The sequence below is a fragment of the Scyliorhinus torazame genome, chromosome 1, assembly GCF_047496885.1.
Source record: "Scyliorhinus torazame isolate Kashiwa2021f chromosome 1, sScyTor2.1, whole genome shotgun sequence".
NCBI classification, from domain to species: domain Eukaryota; kingdom Metazoa; phylum Chordata; class Chondrichthyes; order Carcharhiniformes; family Scyliorhinidae; genus Scyliorhinus; species Scyliorhinus torazame.
The window spans coordinates 84,638,884-84,657,710 of NC_092707.1; the positions used below are offsets into that span (position 1 = coordinate 84,638,884).

Consider the following 18,827-nt stretch of genomic DNA (forward strand, 5'->3'; position numbering starts at 1 on the left):
TCGTCCTTGTCGATCGCCTCAGCCCCGGTGGTGGTGGTGCTTGTTCCAGTGTTGTCGTCTCCGGGAGCTTTACGGTTTCTGCTTCAGCTTCACTTCTGGTCGGACCTGGGAGGAGGACCGATCCTCCCGGGAAGGGGGCGGTCGCGGGGTGCGCCGGTGGCAGGGAGGGGGTGATTGGTGCCGAGGGGGTGTGCGTGTTGCCGGCGGGTGCCAGATCTCGCAGGGAGACCGTGTCCTGTCGGCCGTCGGGGTACTCCACGTAGGCGTACTGCGGGTTCGCGTGGAGGAGGTGAACCCTCTCGACCAACGGGTCCGACTTGTGCGCCCGCACATGTTTCCGGAGCAAGATGGGTCCTGGGGCCGCCAGCCAGGTCGGCAGCGACGTTCCAGAGGAGGACTTCCTGGGGAAGACAAGGAGGCGCTCATGAGGCGTTTGGTTAGTGGTGGTACACAGCAGCGACCGGATGGAGTGGAGAGCGTCCGGGAGGACCTCCTGTCACCGTGAAACTGGGAGATCCCTGGACCGTAGGGCCAGTAGGACGGTCTTCCAGACCGTGCCGTTCTCCCTCTCTACTTGCCCGTTCCCCCAGGGTTGTAGCTGGTCGTCCTGCTCGAGGCTATACCCTTGCTGAGCAGGAACTGGCGCAGCTCGTCACTCATGAAGGAGGACCCCCTGTCGCTATGGACGTATGCGGGGCAACCGAACAGTGTGAATATGGTGTTAAGGGCTTTAATGACTGTGGCCGCTGTCATTTCAGGGCAGGGGATGGCGAAGGGGAAACGGGAGTACTCGTCCACCACGTTCAGGAAGTATGTGTTGCGGTCGGTGGAGGGGAGGGGCCCATTGAAATCCAGACTGAGCCGTTCAAAGGGACGGGAGGCCTTGATCAGGTGCGCACTATCCGGCCTGAAAAAATGCGGTTTGCACTCTGCGCAGATGTGGCAGTTCCTGGTGACTGTACGGACCTCCTCGACAGAGTAGGGGAGGTTGCGGGACTTTATAAAATGGTAGAACCGAGTGACCCCCGGGTGGCAGAGGTCCTCGTGGAGGGTTTGGAGACGGTTAATTTGTGTGTTGGCACATGTGCCGCGGAATAGGGCATCGGGCGGCTCGTTCAGCTTTCCGGGACGGTACAAGATCTCATAGTTGAAGGTGGAGAGCTCGATCCTCCACCTTAAGATCTTGTCATTTTTAATTTTGCCCCGCTGTGCATTATCGAACATGAAGGCTACTGACCGCTGGTCAGTGAGGAGAGTGACTCTCCTGCCGGCCAGGTAATGCCTCCAATGTCGCACAGCTTCCACTATGGCTTGGGCTTCCTTTTCCACTGAGGAGTGGCGGATTTCTGAGGCGTGGAGGGTTCGGGAGAAAAAGGCCACGGGTCTGCCCGCTTGGTTAAGGGTGGCCGCTAGAGCTACATCGGAGGCGTCGCTCTCGACCTGGAAGGGGAGGGACTCATCGATGGCGCGCATCGTGGCCTTTGCGATATCCGCTTTGATGCGGCTGAAGGCCTGGCAAGCCTCTGTCGACAGGGGGAAGGTCGTGGTCTGTATTAGGGGGCGGGCCTTGTCTGCGTACTGGGGGACCCACTGGGCGTAATATGAAAAGGACCCCAGGCAGCGTTTTAGGGCTTTGGAGCAGTGAGGGAGGGGAAATTCCATGAGGGGGCGCATACGTTCGGGGTCGGGGCCTATTATCCCATTGCGCACTACATATCCCAAGATGGCTAGCCGGTTTGTGCTAAAAACGCACTTGTCCTCGTTGTATGTGAGGTTCAAGGCTTTAGCGGTCTGGAGGAATTTTTGGAGGTTGGCGTCGTGGTCCTGCTGATCGTGGCCGCAGATGGTTACGTTGTCGAGATACAGGAACGTGGCCTGCAACCCGTGTTGATCAACCATTCGGTCCATCTCTCGTTGGAAGACCGAGACCCCGTTTGTGACGCCAAATGGGACCCTTAGGAAGTGGTATAATCGCCCGTCTGCCTCGAAGGCTGTGTACTTGCGGTCACTTGGGCGGATGGGGAGCTGATGGTAGGCGGACTTGAGGTCCACGGTGGAGAAGACCTTATATTGGGCAATCCGATTGACCATGTCGGATATGCGGGGGAGAGGGTACGCATCTAGCTGTGTGTACCTGTTGGTGGTCTGGCTATAGTCTATAACCATCCTTTGCTTCTCCCCTGTCTTTACTACTACCACCTGTGCTCTCCAGGGACTATTGCTGGCCTGGATTATGCCTTCCTTCAGTAGCCGCTGGACTTCGGACCGAATGAATGTCCGGTCCTGGGCGCTGTACCGTCTGCTCCTAGTGGCGACGGGTTTGCAATCCGGGGTGAGGTTTGCAAACAAGGATGGGGGCTCAACCTTGAGGGTTGCGAGGCCGCAGATAGTGAGTGGGGGTATTGGGCCGCTGAATTGGAAAGTTAGGCTCTGCAGATTGCACTGGAAGTCTAATCCCAGTAATGTGGGCGCGCAGAGTTGGGGAAGGACGTAGAGCCTGTAGTTTTTAAACTCCCTCCCTTGCACCGTTAGGGTCACTATGCAGAAGCCTTTGATCTGTACGGAGTGGGATCCTGCAGCTAGGGAAATCTTTTGCGCACTGGGACGGATGGTCAAAAAACAGCGTCTTACCGTGTCGGGGTGGATGAAGCTTTCTGTGCTCCCGGAGTCGACCAGGCATGGTGTCTCGTGCCCGTTGATCAGCACCGTTGTTGTCGTCGTCTGGAGCGTCCGGGGCCGTGCTTGGTCCAGCGTCATTGAGGCCAGACGTGGTCGTAGTGCTTCAGCGTCTTCCTCGAACCCCGTGGAGCCGTCGATGCTGGGGTCCATTGTTGCCATCCAAGATGGCGGCGGGGGTGAACAAAATGGCCGCCCCCATGCATCGCACATGGCTGGGGGGTCCCAAGATGGCGGCGGGGGTGGACAAAATGGCCACCCCCATGCGTCGCACAGGGCTGGGGGGTCCCAAGATGGCGGCGCCCCTCCTCCCCTCGTGGTGGCCGGGACCCAAAATGGCTGCGCCTGCGGGTCGCACATGGGGCGCTGGGGGGGGGTTGGGGAGCGTTTGAAACGCACAGGGCTCCTTCTTCTCCGGGGACAGCGGCGACCCCCCGGGACCGGCACACAGCCGCGAAATGGCCCTTTTTCCCACAGCTCTTGCAAATCGCTGCGCGGGCTGGGCAGCGCTGCCGGGGGTGTTTCGCCTAGCCGCAGAAATAGCAGCAGGCCCCCCCGGGACGACTTGGCGTCTGAACCGCGCAAGCCTGTGTGGGGGGGGGTTTGTCGCGACGGGGGTCCACGGAGCCCAAGGGGCTGCCGCGCGGTCGGGGCCGTAGGCGCGGGCATTTCGCGCGGCCACACCTAGGGAGGCTGCAAGGGCCCGTGCCTCTGAGAGTCCTAGCGACTCTTTTTCTAAAAGTCTTTGGCGGATTTGGGGAGAGTTCATACCTGCCACAAAAGCATCGCGAATTAACATGTCCGTGTGTTCAATCGCGTTTACCGGCGGGCAGCTGCAGGCCCGTCCCAAAATTAGCAGCGCGGCGTAGAATTCGTCTAGCGATTCTCCGGGACTTTGCCGTCTCATTGCGAGTTGGTAGCGTGCGTAGATCTGGTTCACTGGGCGAACATAGATGCTCTTTAGTGCTGCGAACGCCGTCTGGAAATCCTCTGCGTCTTCTATGAGAGGGTAAATTTCCGGGCTTACCCTCGAGTGCAGGACCTGTAGTTTCTGGTCTTCTGTGACCCGGCCGGGGGCCGTTCTGAGGTAGGCCTCGAAACAAGTCTGCCAGTGTTTAAAAACTGCTGCTGAGTTCACTGCGTGGGGGCTGATCCTCAGGCATTCCGGGACGATCCTGAGCTCCATAGTTCTTTAAGCACGCTTAATAAATTGTAGCACACAAAGACTCACGAGAGACGAATAGAGATGAAGTCGATGAGGCTTTATTAAGCGTGACTTGTTCCCCGCAGTTCAGCAACAGACTGGCCTGCGGGGGAGAACTCCTGGTTCTTATACTCCGCCTTCAGGGCGGAGCTAGAGATCAACAGCCAACCAGGACCCGGGATCTGTCAGCCAATGACATCACGGCTTCACAGTCCCACATGACCCCTAATGCATACTACCACACCCCCTCAAGGCAAACTTTATTTTCTCCAGCTTGAGAAACCCAGCCATGTCACTAACCCAAGTCTCCACACTTGGGGGGCTTCCCCTCCCCCACCCAGGTACTGGACACTACTCTGTCCTGTATCCCCCGTAGCGGGATCAGTGGGAAAGCCAACACCGGGTCGGAGAATCGCCGGGGGCTGGCGTGAATCCCGCCCCCGCCGGTTGCCGAATTCTCTGGCACCGGAGATTCGGCGGGGGCGGGAATCGTGCCGCGCCGGTTGGCGGGCCCCCCCCGGCAATTCTCCGGCCCGGATGGGCCGAAGTCCCGCTGCTAGAATGCCTGTCCCGCGGGCGTGGATTAAACCACCTCTCTTACCGGCGGGACAAGGCGGCGCGGGAGGGCTCCGGGGTCCTGGGGGGGGCGCGGGGCGATCTGGCCCCGGGGAGTGCCCCCACGGTGGTCTGGCCCGCGATCGGGGCCCACCGATCTGCGGGCGGGCCTATGCGGTGGGGGCACTCTTTTCCTTCCGCCTTCACCACGGTCTCCACCATGGCGGAGGCGGAAGAGACTCCCTCCACTGCGCATGCGCGGGGATGCCGTGAGCGGCCGCTGACGCTCCCGCGCATGCGCCGCCCGGCAATGTCATTTCCGCGCCAGCTGGCGGGGCACCAAAGGCCTTTCCCGCCAGCTGGCGGGGTGGAAATCAGTCTGGCGCGAGCCTAGCCCCTTAAGGTTAGGGCTCGGCCCCCCAAGATGCGGAGGATTCCGCACCTTTGGGGCGGCGCGATGCCGGACTGACTTGCGCCGTTTTTGGCGCCGGTCGGCGGACATCGCGCCGATTACGGAGAATTTTGCCCCTGTTTCCTCAGAAAGTTCCGGACTTGTAAATATCTGAACCCATTTCCCCGGCGGCAGCTTGAACTCGTCCTCCAGCACTTTCAGACTGGGAAAGCTCCAGTCTATGAATAGATCTCCCATCCGACTAACTCCTGCTCTCTGCCTACTTCGGAACCCGCCATCTATCCTGCCCGGCGCGAATCTGTGGTTATTGCAAATCGGGGTCCAGACTGACGCACCCTCCACCTTCTTATACCTCCTCCATTGCCCCCAGATCCTCAATGCAGCCACCATTACTGGGCTAGTGGAGTAACGGGCCGGCAAGAACGTCAGAGGTGCCGTTACCAGTGCTCCCAAACTGGTGCCTTTGCATGACGCCACCTCCATCTGTTCCCATGCCGACCCCTCCCTCATTACCCACTTCCTAATCATCGCTATATTTGCCGCCCAGTAGTAGTTGCAGAAGTTCGGCAGCGCCAACCCACCCTCTCCACGACTGCGCTCCAACAACATTTTCTTCACCCGCGGGGTTTTATTCGCCCGTACAAAGCCGGAAATAATCTTGTTTGCCTGCTTGAAAAAGGCCTTAGGGATGAAGATGGGGAGGCACTGGAAAGCAAACAAAAATCTGGGGCGCACCGTCATTTTCACGGTCTGCACCCTCCCCGCCAGCGATAGTTGGAGCATACCCCAGCTTTTAAAGTCCCCCTCCATCTGCTCCACCAGCCGGGTTAGGTTGAGCCTGTGTAATGCCTCCCATTTCCGAGCCACCTATATTCCCAGGCAGCGAAAGCTCCTCTCTACCATCCTGAGTGGCAGCTCCTTCAGTCTCCTCTCCTGCCCCCTTGCCTGGATCACGAACAATTCACTTTTTCCCATGTTCAATTTGTACCCCGAGAACCTGCCAAATTCCCCCAAGATCTGCATGACCTCCCCCATCCCCTCCACCGGAGCCAAGATGTATAAGAGCAGATCGTCCACGTACAGCGAAACCCGGTGCTCCACCCCACCCCGAACCAGCCCCTGCCACTTCCTTGATGCTCTCAGCGCCGTGGCCAGCGGCTCTAAGCCAGAGCGAACAGCAACGGGGAGAGGGGGCACCCCTGCCTCGTCCCTTGGTGTAGCTTAAAGTACTTCGACCTCAGCCGGTTCATGTGCACACTCGGTACCGGGGCCTGGTAGAGCAATTGCACCCAGTCAATGAAGCCCTCACCAAACCCAAACCTTCCCAGCGTCTCCCAAAGATACTCCCACTCCACCCGATCAAAAGCCTTCTCCGCGTCAATCGCAACCACCACCTCCGCCTCCTCTCCTTCTGAGGGCATCATAATTACATTCAAAAGCCTCCGAATGTTAATCTGAAAGTTTATTAACAACTAGGTATACTAACGTAACATCTCAGACTTACATATACAGTTTGGGTTATATACTTACTTATATTACTGTTACATTACATACACACATGACTGGCTGACTAGCTGCTTGCTGACAGACCAACTATCAACTAATAAAATTAAGAGAGTGGGATGTAGATTTTTTTATTCCTTCATGGGATGTGAACGTCGCTGGCTGGGCCAGCATTTATTGCCCATCCAAATTGCCCCTGAGGAGGCAGTTAAGAGTCAACTACATTGCTGAGGATCTGGAGTCGCATGTAGGCCAGATCAGGTAAAGATGGCAGATTTTCTCCCCGAAAGGACATTAGTGAATCAATTGGGTTTTTACGACAATTGACAATGGTTTCATGGCCATCATTAGATTTTTAATTCCAGATTTTCATTGAATTCAAATTTCACCATCTGCCATGGCAGGATTCGAACCTGGTTCCTCCGAGCATTACCCTGGGTTTCTGGTTTACGAGTCCAGTGACAATAACACTACGGCACCGCACCTCTCTTATATTTAAGTGCCACATGTTGCAATGTCATCTAGCTGTCTTAAAAGGTGTGGTGCCTTTCTGAGATCTGTGCAATAATAAAACATTATCAGGTGTCTCAGAACCCATTGAACTGATGTGGTTAGCACTGCTATCTCACAGCCCCAGGGGCCCGGGTTCAAGTCCGGCCTTGGGTGACTGTCTGTGTGAAATTTGCATGTTTTCCCCGGGTCTGCGTGAGTTTCCTCCGAGTGCTCCGGTTTCCTCCCACAGTTCAAAGATGTGCAGGTTAGGTGGATAGGCCGTGCTAAATTGCCCCTTAGTGTCCAGGGATGTGTAGATTAGGTTACGGGGATAGGGCGAGGTGGAAGAGGGAGTGGACGTAGGTAGGATACTCTTTCGTAGCGTCGGCGCAGACTCGATGGGTCGAATGGCCTCCTTCTGCACTGTCGGGATTCTATCCCAAGTGACTGCCTAAGAAAAAGGTATACGTGTAATATTTCACCCTGCAAATAAATGTAAGACTGATTAAAGATTCGCCCCAATACCATCCTCCTTCTGCACAGTAGGAATTCTAAGTATCCTTCACAAAGCAACTTTCTGGATCAGAATAACTTGCAGCCTCCAATCTAGTTAACTTCTTCAAAAAGAATTAACCAGATAGTTGAGGATAACCCTGTTCTGAAGAAGGCATGCTTAGCCTCTGTCATTCTTGCTTCTCTACAAAGGTAATCATACAGCGTGTTGTTAATGATCTGTCCTAGCAAATTGCCAATAAGGAAATTAAAGCTAATGGGCCTAATTTCATGGCTCTGAATTATTGTCCTTCTTGAATATTAGCACAGAATGGGCCTCTCTCCAGTGCGTGGGTACATTTCTAGGCCCAAGCAGGCTGTTTAATATGTGGGCAAGGGGCCCACAGAGCATCGCCCCCATTCTTTTGAGCACCATCGGGTAAATGCTAACAGCGCCAGCAGCCCAATCTGCTTTGAGATGTCTTGTCTAGCCAGAACAATATCTGCATCTGTTTGGGAACTTTGAACTTTATGAACATTACATTACAATGTATTACTGGCAAAGTAGCACCACCTTCTGCGTGAATATTAACACAATATAGTCGTTGAAAACCTCTGCAATATCCCAAAAGTGCACGCCAACCTTTTGTGAGGAACTGTTCAAAGCACCTGTACTATTCAGAATTACATTTTGACTCCTAACGTGGCAAAAAGAAAATCAAGGTATGCTCTTGTCAACTGGACTACCTACATCTATCACCTTGCTAAAAAACAAACAGGTTGCCACTGCACGTCAAGAAGCAGAGCAAGAGTAGCACTATGTACTTTACTGGTTGTAAAGTGCTTTGGCTGCTAAAATAAAGATGTGGAAATCAGTATGTGGAGAAATAAGAATGTGCAAAGGAAAGAAGTCCCTGGTGGGAGTAATCTATAAATCCTCAAACAGTTCCACAATGGGGCACAGATTAAAACAGGAAATATTGGAGGTTTGGAAGAAAGGTATAACACTAATCAAGGGTAATTTTAATATGCATATTGACTGGGTTAATCAAATAGGCGAGGGTAACCTTGAGGGAGAGTTCATTGAATGTATTAGAGATTGTTTCTTGGAGTGAATGTGTTGCGGAACCAACCAGGGAGCAGGATATTCTGGTATTGTGTAATGAGGAGGGATTAATTAATGACCTCATGTTAAGGATCCTCTCGGAAAGATGGATCATAGTGTGATTGAATTTCAAATTCAGTTTGAAGGCGAGAAACTGGAGTCCCACACTAGTGTTCTGGAATTCAACAAAGGCATTACATTGGCATGAGGACAGATTTGGCCCAGTGGACTGGGAAGGCAGACTAAAAGGTTTATGAGCAGTGGCAGTTGTTTAAGGGGAAACTCAATTCCTCACAACTAAAATATATCCCAGTGAGGAAGATTGTAAGAGGGGGAAAAGACATCTATGGTTAAGCAAGGAAGTTAAAGACAAAAACTAAGGCATATATATTACCATATTGCAAAGGCCAATGTCAATCTGAAAAATAGGGAAACTTTTAAAGAACAACCAAGGATTACTAAAAAGTAATAAGAGCAAAGGTAAATTATGAAAGAAAACTAGTGCAAAATATATAAAAGAATAGCAAAAGCTTTTACAAGTATATAAATGAGAAGAGAGTAGCTAAATGTTGGTCACAATAAGAACATAAGAACTAGGAGCAGGAGTAGGCCATCTGGCCCCTCGAGCCTGCTCCACCATTCAATGAGATCATGGCTGATCTTTTGTGGACTCAGCTCCACTTTCCGGCCCGAATACCATAACCCTTAATCCCTTTATTCTTCAAAAAACTATCTATCTTTATCTTAAAAACATTTAATGAAGGAGCCTCTACTGCTTCACTGGGCAAGGAATTCCATAGATTCACAACCCTTTGGGTGAAGAAGTTCCTCCTAAACTCAGTCCTAAATCTACTTCCCATTATTTTGAGGCTATGCCCCCTAGTTCTGCTTTTACCCGCCAGTGGAAACAACCTGCCCGCATCTATCCTATCTATTCCCTTCATAATCTTATATGTTTCTATAAGATCCCCCCTCATCCTTCTAAATTCCAATGAGTACAGTCCCAGTCTACTCAACCTCTCCTCGTAATCCAACCCCTTCAGCTCTGGGATTAACCTAGTGAATCTCCTCTGCACACCCTCCAGTGCCAGTACGTCCTTTCTCAAGTAAGGAGACCAAAACTGAACACAGTACTCCAGGTGTGGCCACACTAACACCTTATACAATTGCAGCAGAACCTCCCTAGTCTTAAACTCCATCCCTCTAGCAATGAAGGACAAAATTCCATTTGCCTTCTTAATCACCTGTTGCACCTGTAAACCAACTTTTTGCGACTCATGCACTAGCACACACAGGTCTCTCTGCACATCAGCATGTTTTAATATTTTATCATTTAAATAATAATCCCTTTTGCTGTTATTCCTACCAAAATGGATAACCTCACATTTGTCAACATTGTATTCCATCTGCCAGACCCTAGCCCAATCACTTAGCCTATCCAAATCCCTCTGCAGACTTCCAGTATCCTCTGCACTTTTTGCTTTACCACTTATCTTAGTGTCGTCTGCAAACTTGGACACATTGCCCTTGGTCCCCAACTCCAAATCATCTATGTAAATTGTGAACAGTTGTGGGCCCAACACTGATCCCTGAGGGACACCACTAGCTACTGATTGCCAACCAGAGAAACATCCATTAATCCCCACTCTTTGCTTTCTATTAATTAACCAATCCTCTATCCATGCTACTACTTTCCCCTTAATGCCATGCATCTTCATCTTATGCAACAATCTTTTGTGTGGCACCTTGTCAAAGGCTTTCTGGAAATCCAGATATACCACATCCATTGGCTCCCCGTTATCTACCGCACTGTTAATGTCCTCAAAAAATTCCACTAAATTAGTTAGGCACGACCTGCCCTTTATGAACCCATGCTGCGTCTGCCCAATGGGACAATTTCCATCCAGATGCCTCGCTATTTCTTCCTTGATGATAGACAATATACCTTAATGATCTGGAGGAAGGAACTGAAGGCACTGTTGCTAAGTTTGCAGATGTTACAAAGATCTGTAGAGGGGCAGGTAGTATTGAGGAAGCAGGCGGGCTGCAGAAAGACTTGGACAGGCTAGGAGAGTGGGCAAAGAAGTGGCAGATGGAATACAATGTGGAAAAGTGTGAGGTTATGCACTTTGGAAGGAGGAATGGAGGCACAGACTATTTTCTAATTGGGGAAATGCTTAGGAAATCAGAATCACAAAGGGACTTGGGAGTCCTTGTTCACGATTCTCTCAAGGTTAATGTGCAGGTTCAGACGGCAGTTAGGAAGGCAAATGCAATGTTAGCATTCATATTATGAGGGCTAGAATACAAGACAAGCGATGTACTTCTGAGGCTATATAAGGCTCTGGTCAGAGCCATTTGGAGTATTGTGAGCAGTTTTGGGCCCCGTATCTAAGGAAGGATGTGCTGGCCTTGGAGAGGGTCCAGAGGAGGTTCACAAGAATGATCCCTGGAATGAAGAGCTTGTTATATGAGGAACGTTTGAGGATTCTGGATGGAGTTTAGAAGGATGAGGGGGGATCTTATTGAAACTTACAGGACACTGCGTGGCCTGGATAGAGTGGATGTGGAGGGGATGTTTCCACTTGTAGGAAAAACTAGAAGCAGAGGACACCATCTCAGACTAAAGGGACGATCCTTTAAAACAGAGATGAGGAGGAATTTCTTCAGCTAGAGGTTGGTGAATCTGTGGGACTCTTTGCCACAGAAGGTTGTAGAGGCTAGATCACTGAATATCTTTAAGACAGAGATAGATAGGTTTTTGATCAATAAGTGGATCAGGCGTTATGGGGAGAAGGCAGGAGAATGGGGATGAGAAAATATCAGCCATGATTGAATGGTGGAGCAGACTCAATGGGCCAAGTGGCCTAATTCTGCTCCTATGTCTTATGGAGGATTAGACCAGGGAGTTAATAGTGGGGAACACAGACATGGCAGAGACGTTAATCAATATTTTGCCTCAGTTTTTACGGTGGAGTACATGACTACCGTCCCAAGAGGAACGGGTCATGCAGAGGTAATAGAAAGGGAGGAACTTAGATTAATCATCAACAGAGAAAAAGTACTTAACAAATTACTTGGATTGAAAGCAGACAAGTCCCCAGGGCCTGATGGCTTACATCCTAGAGTCTTAATGGAAGTGGCAGCAGAGATAGTGGATCCATTGGCTATAATATTCCAAAATTTCCCAGATGCGGGAAAAGTTCCAGTGGATTGAAAAAGTGGTAATGTAACACCTTTATTCAAAAAAGAGAGAGGCAAAAAGTAGGAAACTAGGCCACTATAAACTATAGGAAACTATAGACTCATCTTGACTCAAAACATTAGCTCTTTTCTCTCCCTACATATGCTGCCAGACCTGCTGAGATTTTCCAGCATTTTCTCTTTGGTTTATGAACGGTAATTCGTGTTTGACTAATTTGCTAGAGTTCTTCGAAGATGTAACAAACAAAGTGGATAATGGGGATCCTGTAGATGTCGCGTATCTGAACTTCCAGAAGACATTTGATAAGGTGCTGCACAAAAGATTAATACACAAGTTAATATCACATGGGATTAGGGGTAATTTATTAGTTTGGATAGAAGACTGGCTAACACAGAAGACAGAGATTCGGGATAAATGGGTCTTTTTCTGGTTGGCAAGATGTAATTAGTGGGGTGCCACAGGGTTCAGTCCTCGGCTCCCAACTATTTACAATATATATTAATGATTTGGATGTAGGGATAGAAGGTACTATAGCCAAATTTGCAGATGACACTAAAGTAGGTGGGATAACAAGTTGCAATGAGGAACTAAGACATTTACAAATTGATACAGATAGGTTAGATGAGTGGGCCAAAATTTGACAGATAGAGTTTAATGTGGATAAGGTTATCCATTTTGGTCAAAACAATGGAAAGGCAACTTATTATCTAAATGGAGATAAACTATAGAGTGCTTTGATGCAGAGGGGTCTGGGTGTCCTCGTGCAAGAATCGCAAAAACTAGCATGCAGGTAAAGAAGGTAAGGAAAGCAAATGGAATTTTTGGAATTTTTAACTAAAAGGATAGAGTATAAAAGTAGGGAAGTGTTGCCGTAACTGTACAAGATATTAGTGAGATTGCACCTGGAGTACTGTGTTCAGTTTTGGTCCCCTTACTTGAGGAGGGATGTAGTTGCAGTAGAGGCAGTTCAGAGGAGGTTCATTAGATTAATTCCAGTGATGAGGGGTTTGGCTTATGAAGAGAGATTGAGCAGTTTAGGCCTATACTCCTTTGAGTTTAGAAGAATGTGAGGGGGTCTAATTAAGGAAACAGGGTGATAAAAGGTATTAACAAAGTAGACGTAGAGCGGATGCTTCCTCTTGTGGGGCGGTCTATAGCAAAAGGTCATAGTTTTAGGATGAGGGGTAGCAGGTTTAAAACAGAGATGAGAAGAAACTACTTCTCTCAAAGGGTCATGAATCTGTGGAATTCATGAGGCCAAAGTGCAGTGGATGCCAGGACATTGAGTAAATTTGAGGAGGAGCTAGACAGATTTTTAATTAGTAATGGGTTGAAGGGAGAACGGACTGGAAAGTGGGGATTGAGGCCGAGAGATCAACCATGATGGTATTGAATGACGGAGCAGGCTCGAGGGGCTGAATTACCCACTCCTGCTCCTAGTTCTTATATTCTAAAATACATTATATAAATTAGGTACGTGTTTCTTCAAGGAAATTTCTAGCACTTGCTTTTGCTGTCAAAGCTCTCCACCATACTCTGCAATCACTGTCTGGCTGTTCTTATCGCAACTTTTCTTGCCATTAGCTGAGATTGTCAATTATTCTTGTCCTCCTGAGAATTATTTTCTTTCCAATATATTTTTGAGAAAATCTGGTTTGTTCTTGCACATGACCTGTAGCCAATTTAGCCTTGTTTTACCACATGCTTTTCTTTTAACCATAAGGATATACATGGCTTGGTTTCGCAATCAGAAAATTTAGAGTACCCATTTCATTTCTTTCCAATTAAGGGGCAATTTAGCATGGCCAATCCACGGAGTCTGCACATAGACATAGAACATACAGTGCGGAAGGAGGCCATTCGGCCCATCAAGTCTGCACCGACCCACTTAAGCCCTCACTTCCACCCTATCCCCGTAACCCAATAACCCCTCCTAACCTTTTTTGGTCACTAAGGGCAATTTATCATGGCCAATTCTCCTAACCTGCAAGTTTTTGGGTTGTTGAGGCGAAGCAATCGGATAGTTTTAAAGGTATTCCATTTTTCTTGTGTTGCTCTATTGCTACCTAGTAGGTAACCCAATTGAGACAATTCAAGTTCCCTGCCATCTATACAAATCTAGCCCCCTTGGGATCTGCAACTAGCATTAAATTTTCAGTAACATTTGTTTGGCGGATCAAGTTTCATTGAATAATGTTGTGGTCGCTGTTGGTCCATAATGCTGAAATTTGATACTGCATCAGAATTCATCTTCTTCAGGTGCCCTCTTTCACAACATCAGCGAACATGGCTCTCCAACTTCCTGGTCCTCAACAGCAACCAACACCTTGGTGTTGCTCTCAAATCTTGTACCTGTTTTTCTTCTTAAGTTGTCAGTCAATTTCTCCTGTCTCTCTTGCTCTGCAGCCCTCAATTTTATTGAGCAGTACCGGATGTTCTAGTTTCTCTTTAAGTATGTCACAAAGGACTGTAGTTGCCTATTGCTGATCACCTACAAAAATTCTTTGTGTGCCTGTTTTCCTCAAAAATTCCTCATCAGTGTGCGTTGTTCAACTAATCCTCATCAAAAGTCTCTGTTGCTTTCATCTTGCTTATATAGAATAGAACCACAGAATTCCTACAGAGCAGAAGGAGGAATGGGCCTTGTTAAATAGGACCCAACCTAGGCCCATTCCTCAGCCTACCCCCCTAACCCCATCTAACCTGCACATCTTTGGACATTAAGGGGATATTTAGTATGGCCAATCCACTAACCTGCTTATCTTTGGGCTGTGGGAGGAAATGAGAGGACCGGGAGGAAACCATCGCAGATACAGGGAGAATGTACAAACTCCACACATACAGTCACCCAAGGCGGAATTGAACCCGGGTCCCTGGCGCTATGATGCAGCAGTGCTAACCACCGTGCCTCCGTGCTGCCCTACTATGTCACCGTGCCGCTCTACTGTCGCATCCATATACTTGACCAGATGTGCTATTTTGGGAATCTCACTTCGCATTCCAGAGATGATTTTATTTCTGAAGTGAAGGTTTGTTTTGCAAGAGTTATGCACTTCCGATGCCTTGGTTACTTTTCTCATCAGATGTTATTAGACTATACAGATAGCAAAGTGATTCTACTTCTTCTATTTTTTTTTATTCCACTGTTACTTTATATCTAGGTGTAAATCCTTTTCTTTCATATTATCATGCATGCTGTTTTGCTACAGTTTAATGATAATTCAATGAATATGTTTGACTGTTTGTGACAATTATGTCTCAGAGCCGTTGTAGATTCCCTCTGTATCTGCCATAATCACTGTGTCATCTGCATATCTCAGATTACTGCTAAAAATTAAATCAAGTAAGCACTGTGAAAGGAAACAGCCACTTATTATATTGAGAACTAAAGGGCACTGATCTAAGCTGAATGGAAGACGAACCAATGGCAACATGAAGAAAACCTTTTTCCACAGCGGCTGGTTAGGATCTGGAATACACTGCCTGAGATGGTGGTGGAGACAAATTCATTTGTGAGTTTCAAAAGGGAATTGGATAATTAATTGAAGAGTACAAAAGTTACATGGCTGTGGGGAAAAGGCAGGAAAGTGGAACCAGTTGAGTGGTGCTGATAGAGAGCTGACAAGGACATGATGGGCCAAATGGCATCCTTCTGTGCTGTGACCATTCTATAATTCTATTGCATTGATTACCTGGAAAATTAAACTCCCCCGATTACACTGACATTACTTGATTCATGTGCTTGCTTAGCTGTACACAGTGGCAGATGCCCTTGATGAAATAGCGACCCAGGTCCGAGAAGGTGCAAGAAGCTGACACTACATATTGTAAACCTGGTGCAAACTCATGACCCCCTGAGGCCTCTTCCAGTAGCTGTTGTAGCTAAGAAATTAAACAATTAGTTAAGAAAACATTTCATAGTACGTAATTACAGGTAAGCAACCACTCCACCTTACAAAAAAATAGGCTGACCACATTAGAAGAGCTGAACGTGACAAATCAGCTTGGATTAGTGCTGCTTTGCTTACCCTGAATTTTCTATGCGCATGGCAGAGGAAATCGAAACAGCTGTCATAGTGCGCCATCTGCTGGGTTTGTTGTTATAGACCTCATTTGATTTAGTGACAAGTAACAAACTTGAATTCGTCAACAATTTAGTGCTATGGGAACATCTGGCTAATAGGGCGGGATTGTCCCGCAACTGGCCGGATGGCCCGACGCTGGCGCCAAGAGCGACGCGAACCACTCGGGCATCAGGCCAATCGGAAGGTGCAGAATCCTCCGCACTTCTGGGAGCTAGGCCAGCGCCGGCGGGGTTGGCGGCGCGCCAACTGGCACCGAAGGGAAATTGGCGCATGCGCAGAACCGCCGGCGTGGTTCCGCGCATGCGCAGACCGGCCAGCGTGTTTCCTGCGCTTGCGCAGGGGGGGTTCTTCTCCGCGCCGGCCATGGCGGAGCCCTACAGAGGCCGGCGCGGAAGGAAAGAGTGCCCCCAAGGCACAGGCGCGCCCGCAGATCGGTGGGCCCTGATTGCAGGCCAGGCCACCGCAGGGGACCACCCCGGGGCCGGATCCCCCCGCGCCCCCCCCCCCCCCCCCCCCCCCCCCCCCGAGGACTCACCAAATCGGCCTACAAGCCAGGCCCCACCATGATGGACCATGTTCATTTCACGTCGGCGGGACTGGCCAGGAAACGACGGCCGCTTGGCCCATCGGGGTCTGTAGAATTGCCGGGGGTGCAGCTGCCAACGGTCCCCAACCAGTGCGGCGTAAACCCCGCCCCCACCCGAAAATCAGCGCCAGAGAATACGGCAGCTGGCGTTGGAGCGGCGGGGATGGGATTCGCGCCGCCCCCCCGGGGATTCTCCGACCTGGTGGGGGGGGGGGGGTTGGAGAATCCTGCCCCAAGTGTCCAAAGCAGGATTAAATTCCATAATAATAAAAATTGATTATTGTCACAAGTAGGCTTCAATGAAGGCCCCTCGTCGCCACATTCCGCTGCCTGTTAGGGGAATATTTCCTCACTGCAACTTACTGTCCCACCTATTTTTTTGTCATCTGCAAATTTGGCTACAGATCCTTCTATCCCTGTATCCAAATCGCTAATATAGATTGTAAATAGCTGGGCCCAAGAACCGAACCCTGTGGCACCCCACTCGTTATATCTTGCCATCCAGAAAAAGATCCATTGATCCCGATTCTCTGTCTCCGGTCCGTCAGCCCAAGCTAATAAGTTACCCCTATTCCCGTGTGATCTCACCTTGTGAATTAACCTTCTGTGCAGCACCTTATCAAACACCTTCCGGAAGTCCAGATATACTACATCTACAGGATCCCCATTATCCACTTTGCTTGTTATATCTTCAAAGAACTCAAGCAAATTAGTCAAACATGATTTGCCCTTCATAAAACCATGCTGACTCTGATGGATAGCGCATGGCTTTCCAAATGTAAATTGATTCTACAATTTTCCAACAACAGATGCTGAACTAACTGGTCTGAAATTTTCCACATTCTGCCTCCCTCCCTTTTTGAATAAGGGCATTGAGTTAGTATTTTTCCAATCCACTGGAACCTTTCCCGTGTCCATGGAACTTTGGACTATCATAACCAGTGGATCCACTATCTCTGCTGCCACTTCCTTTAACACCCTAGAATGTAGGCCAACAGGCCCTGGGGACATGTTTGGCCTCAATCCCAAGAGTTTGTTGAGTCCCATTTCCCTATTGATGCTGAGTGTTCCACGTTCCACCCTTTCTATTACCTCTGAATTGCCCGTTCCTATCAGAATGGTACTAGTGTCCTCCACCATGAAAACTGAGGCAAAGTATTGATTTAGCATCTCTGCCATTTCTGTGTTCCCCACTATTAGCTTACCAGTTTTATCTTCCAAGGGGCCAACATTCACCTTAGTGACTCCCTTCCCTTTTATGTACCTGTAGAAGCTTTTGCTATCCTTTTTGATATTCTATGCTAGTTTTTTTTTCCTTAGCTTTTTTTATTACTTTTTTAGTATACCTTTGCTTGATAGTATTAGGGGTATGAAGTCAGGGAAGGCCCCCGGGCCGGATGGGTACCCTGCAGAATTTTATAAGAAATTTGTAACGGACCTGGCACCACATCTGTTGGGGATGTTTAATGAAGCACTGGAGAAGGGGGAGTTGCCGGAGACGATGGCGCAGGCAGTAATCACACAAGTCCCCCCAAAAGGGAGGGACCCGGTGGAATGTGGGTGGTATAGACCCATATCACTATTGATGTAAAAGTATTGGCTAAGTTGTTGGTGGGGTGGATGAAGGACTGTTCCCGGGGGTGGTTGCAGAAGATCGAACAGGCTTCGTGAAGGGCTGGCAGCTCGCGAGAAATATAAGACGGCTGTTGAACGTGGTGATGAATCCGGCATGGGGCTCTGGGACCGGAGGTGGTGGTGTCCATGGACGCGGAGAAGACATTTAATCGGTTGGAGTAGCGGTACTTGTTCGAGATTTTGGGAAGGTTTGGGTTAGGGCCGAGATTTGTGGCATGGGTGCGGTTGCTGTATGTGGCACCAAGGGCGAGGGTGAGGACGAATAATATGAGCTCACGAAGCTTTGGCTTACACAGGGGTATGAGGCAGGGGTGCCCACTGTCTCCATTGCTGTTTTCACTGGCCATAGAGCCATTGGCGATGGCTCTCAGGGGGTCGGCAGAGTGGCGGGGGATTATGAGCGGACAGAGGGAGCATCAGGTGTCACTCTATGCCGATGACCTTTTGCTATATGTGAAATGAAATGAAAATCGCTTATTGTCACAAGTAGGCTTCAAATGAAGTTACTGTGAAAAGCCCCTAGTCGCCACATTCCGGCGCCTGTTCGGGGAGGCTGTTACGGGAATTGAACCGTGCTGCTGGCCTGCTTTGGTCTGCTTTCAAAGCTAACGATTAAGCCCTGTGCTAAACAGCCCCTGTTTCGGATCCGCTGGAGAGTATGGGAAGGGTTATGGTCCTGCTGGGGAGATTTGGAGGGTTCTCGGGGTACAAACTGAATGTAGGAAAAAGCGATGTATTCCCAGTGAATGAGCTGGCACAGCGGGCTAATTTAGGGGAGATGCCATTTACGGTAGCAAGCGACAGGTTTAGGTGTTTGGGGATTCAGGTAGCGAGAGAATGGGCGGGGCTCCATAAGTGGAACTTAACTAAGAACAAC

The 18,827-nt window shown here is 49.4% G+C and overlaps 1 protein-coding gene across 3 annotated transcripts in view; it reads right to left on the bottom strand.

Moving 5' to 3' along the window:
- acads (acyl-CoA dehydrogenase short chain) overlaps positions 1 to 18,827 on the bottom strand; it is a 252,716-nt gene that overhangs the window by 157,721 nt on the left and 76,168 nt on the right. The gene's annotated exons all lie outside the window — the stretch shown is intronic.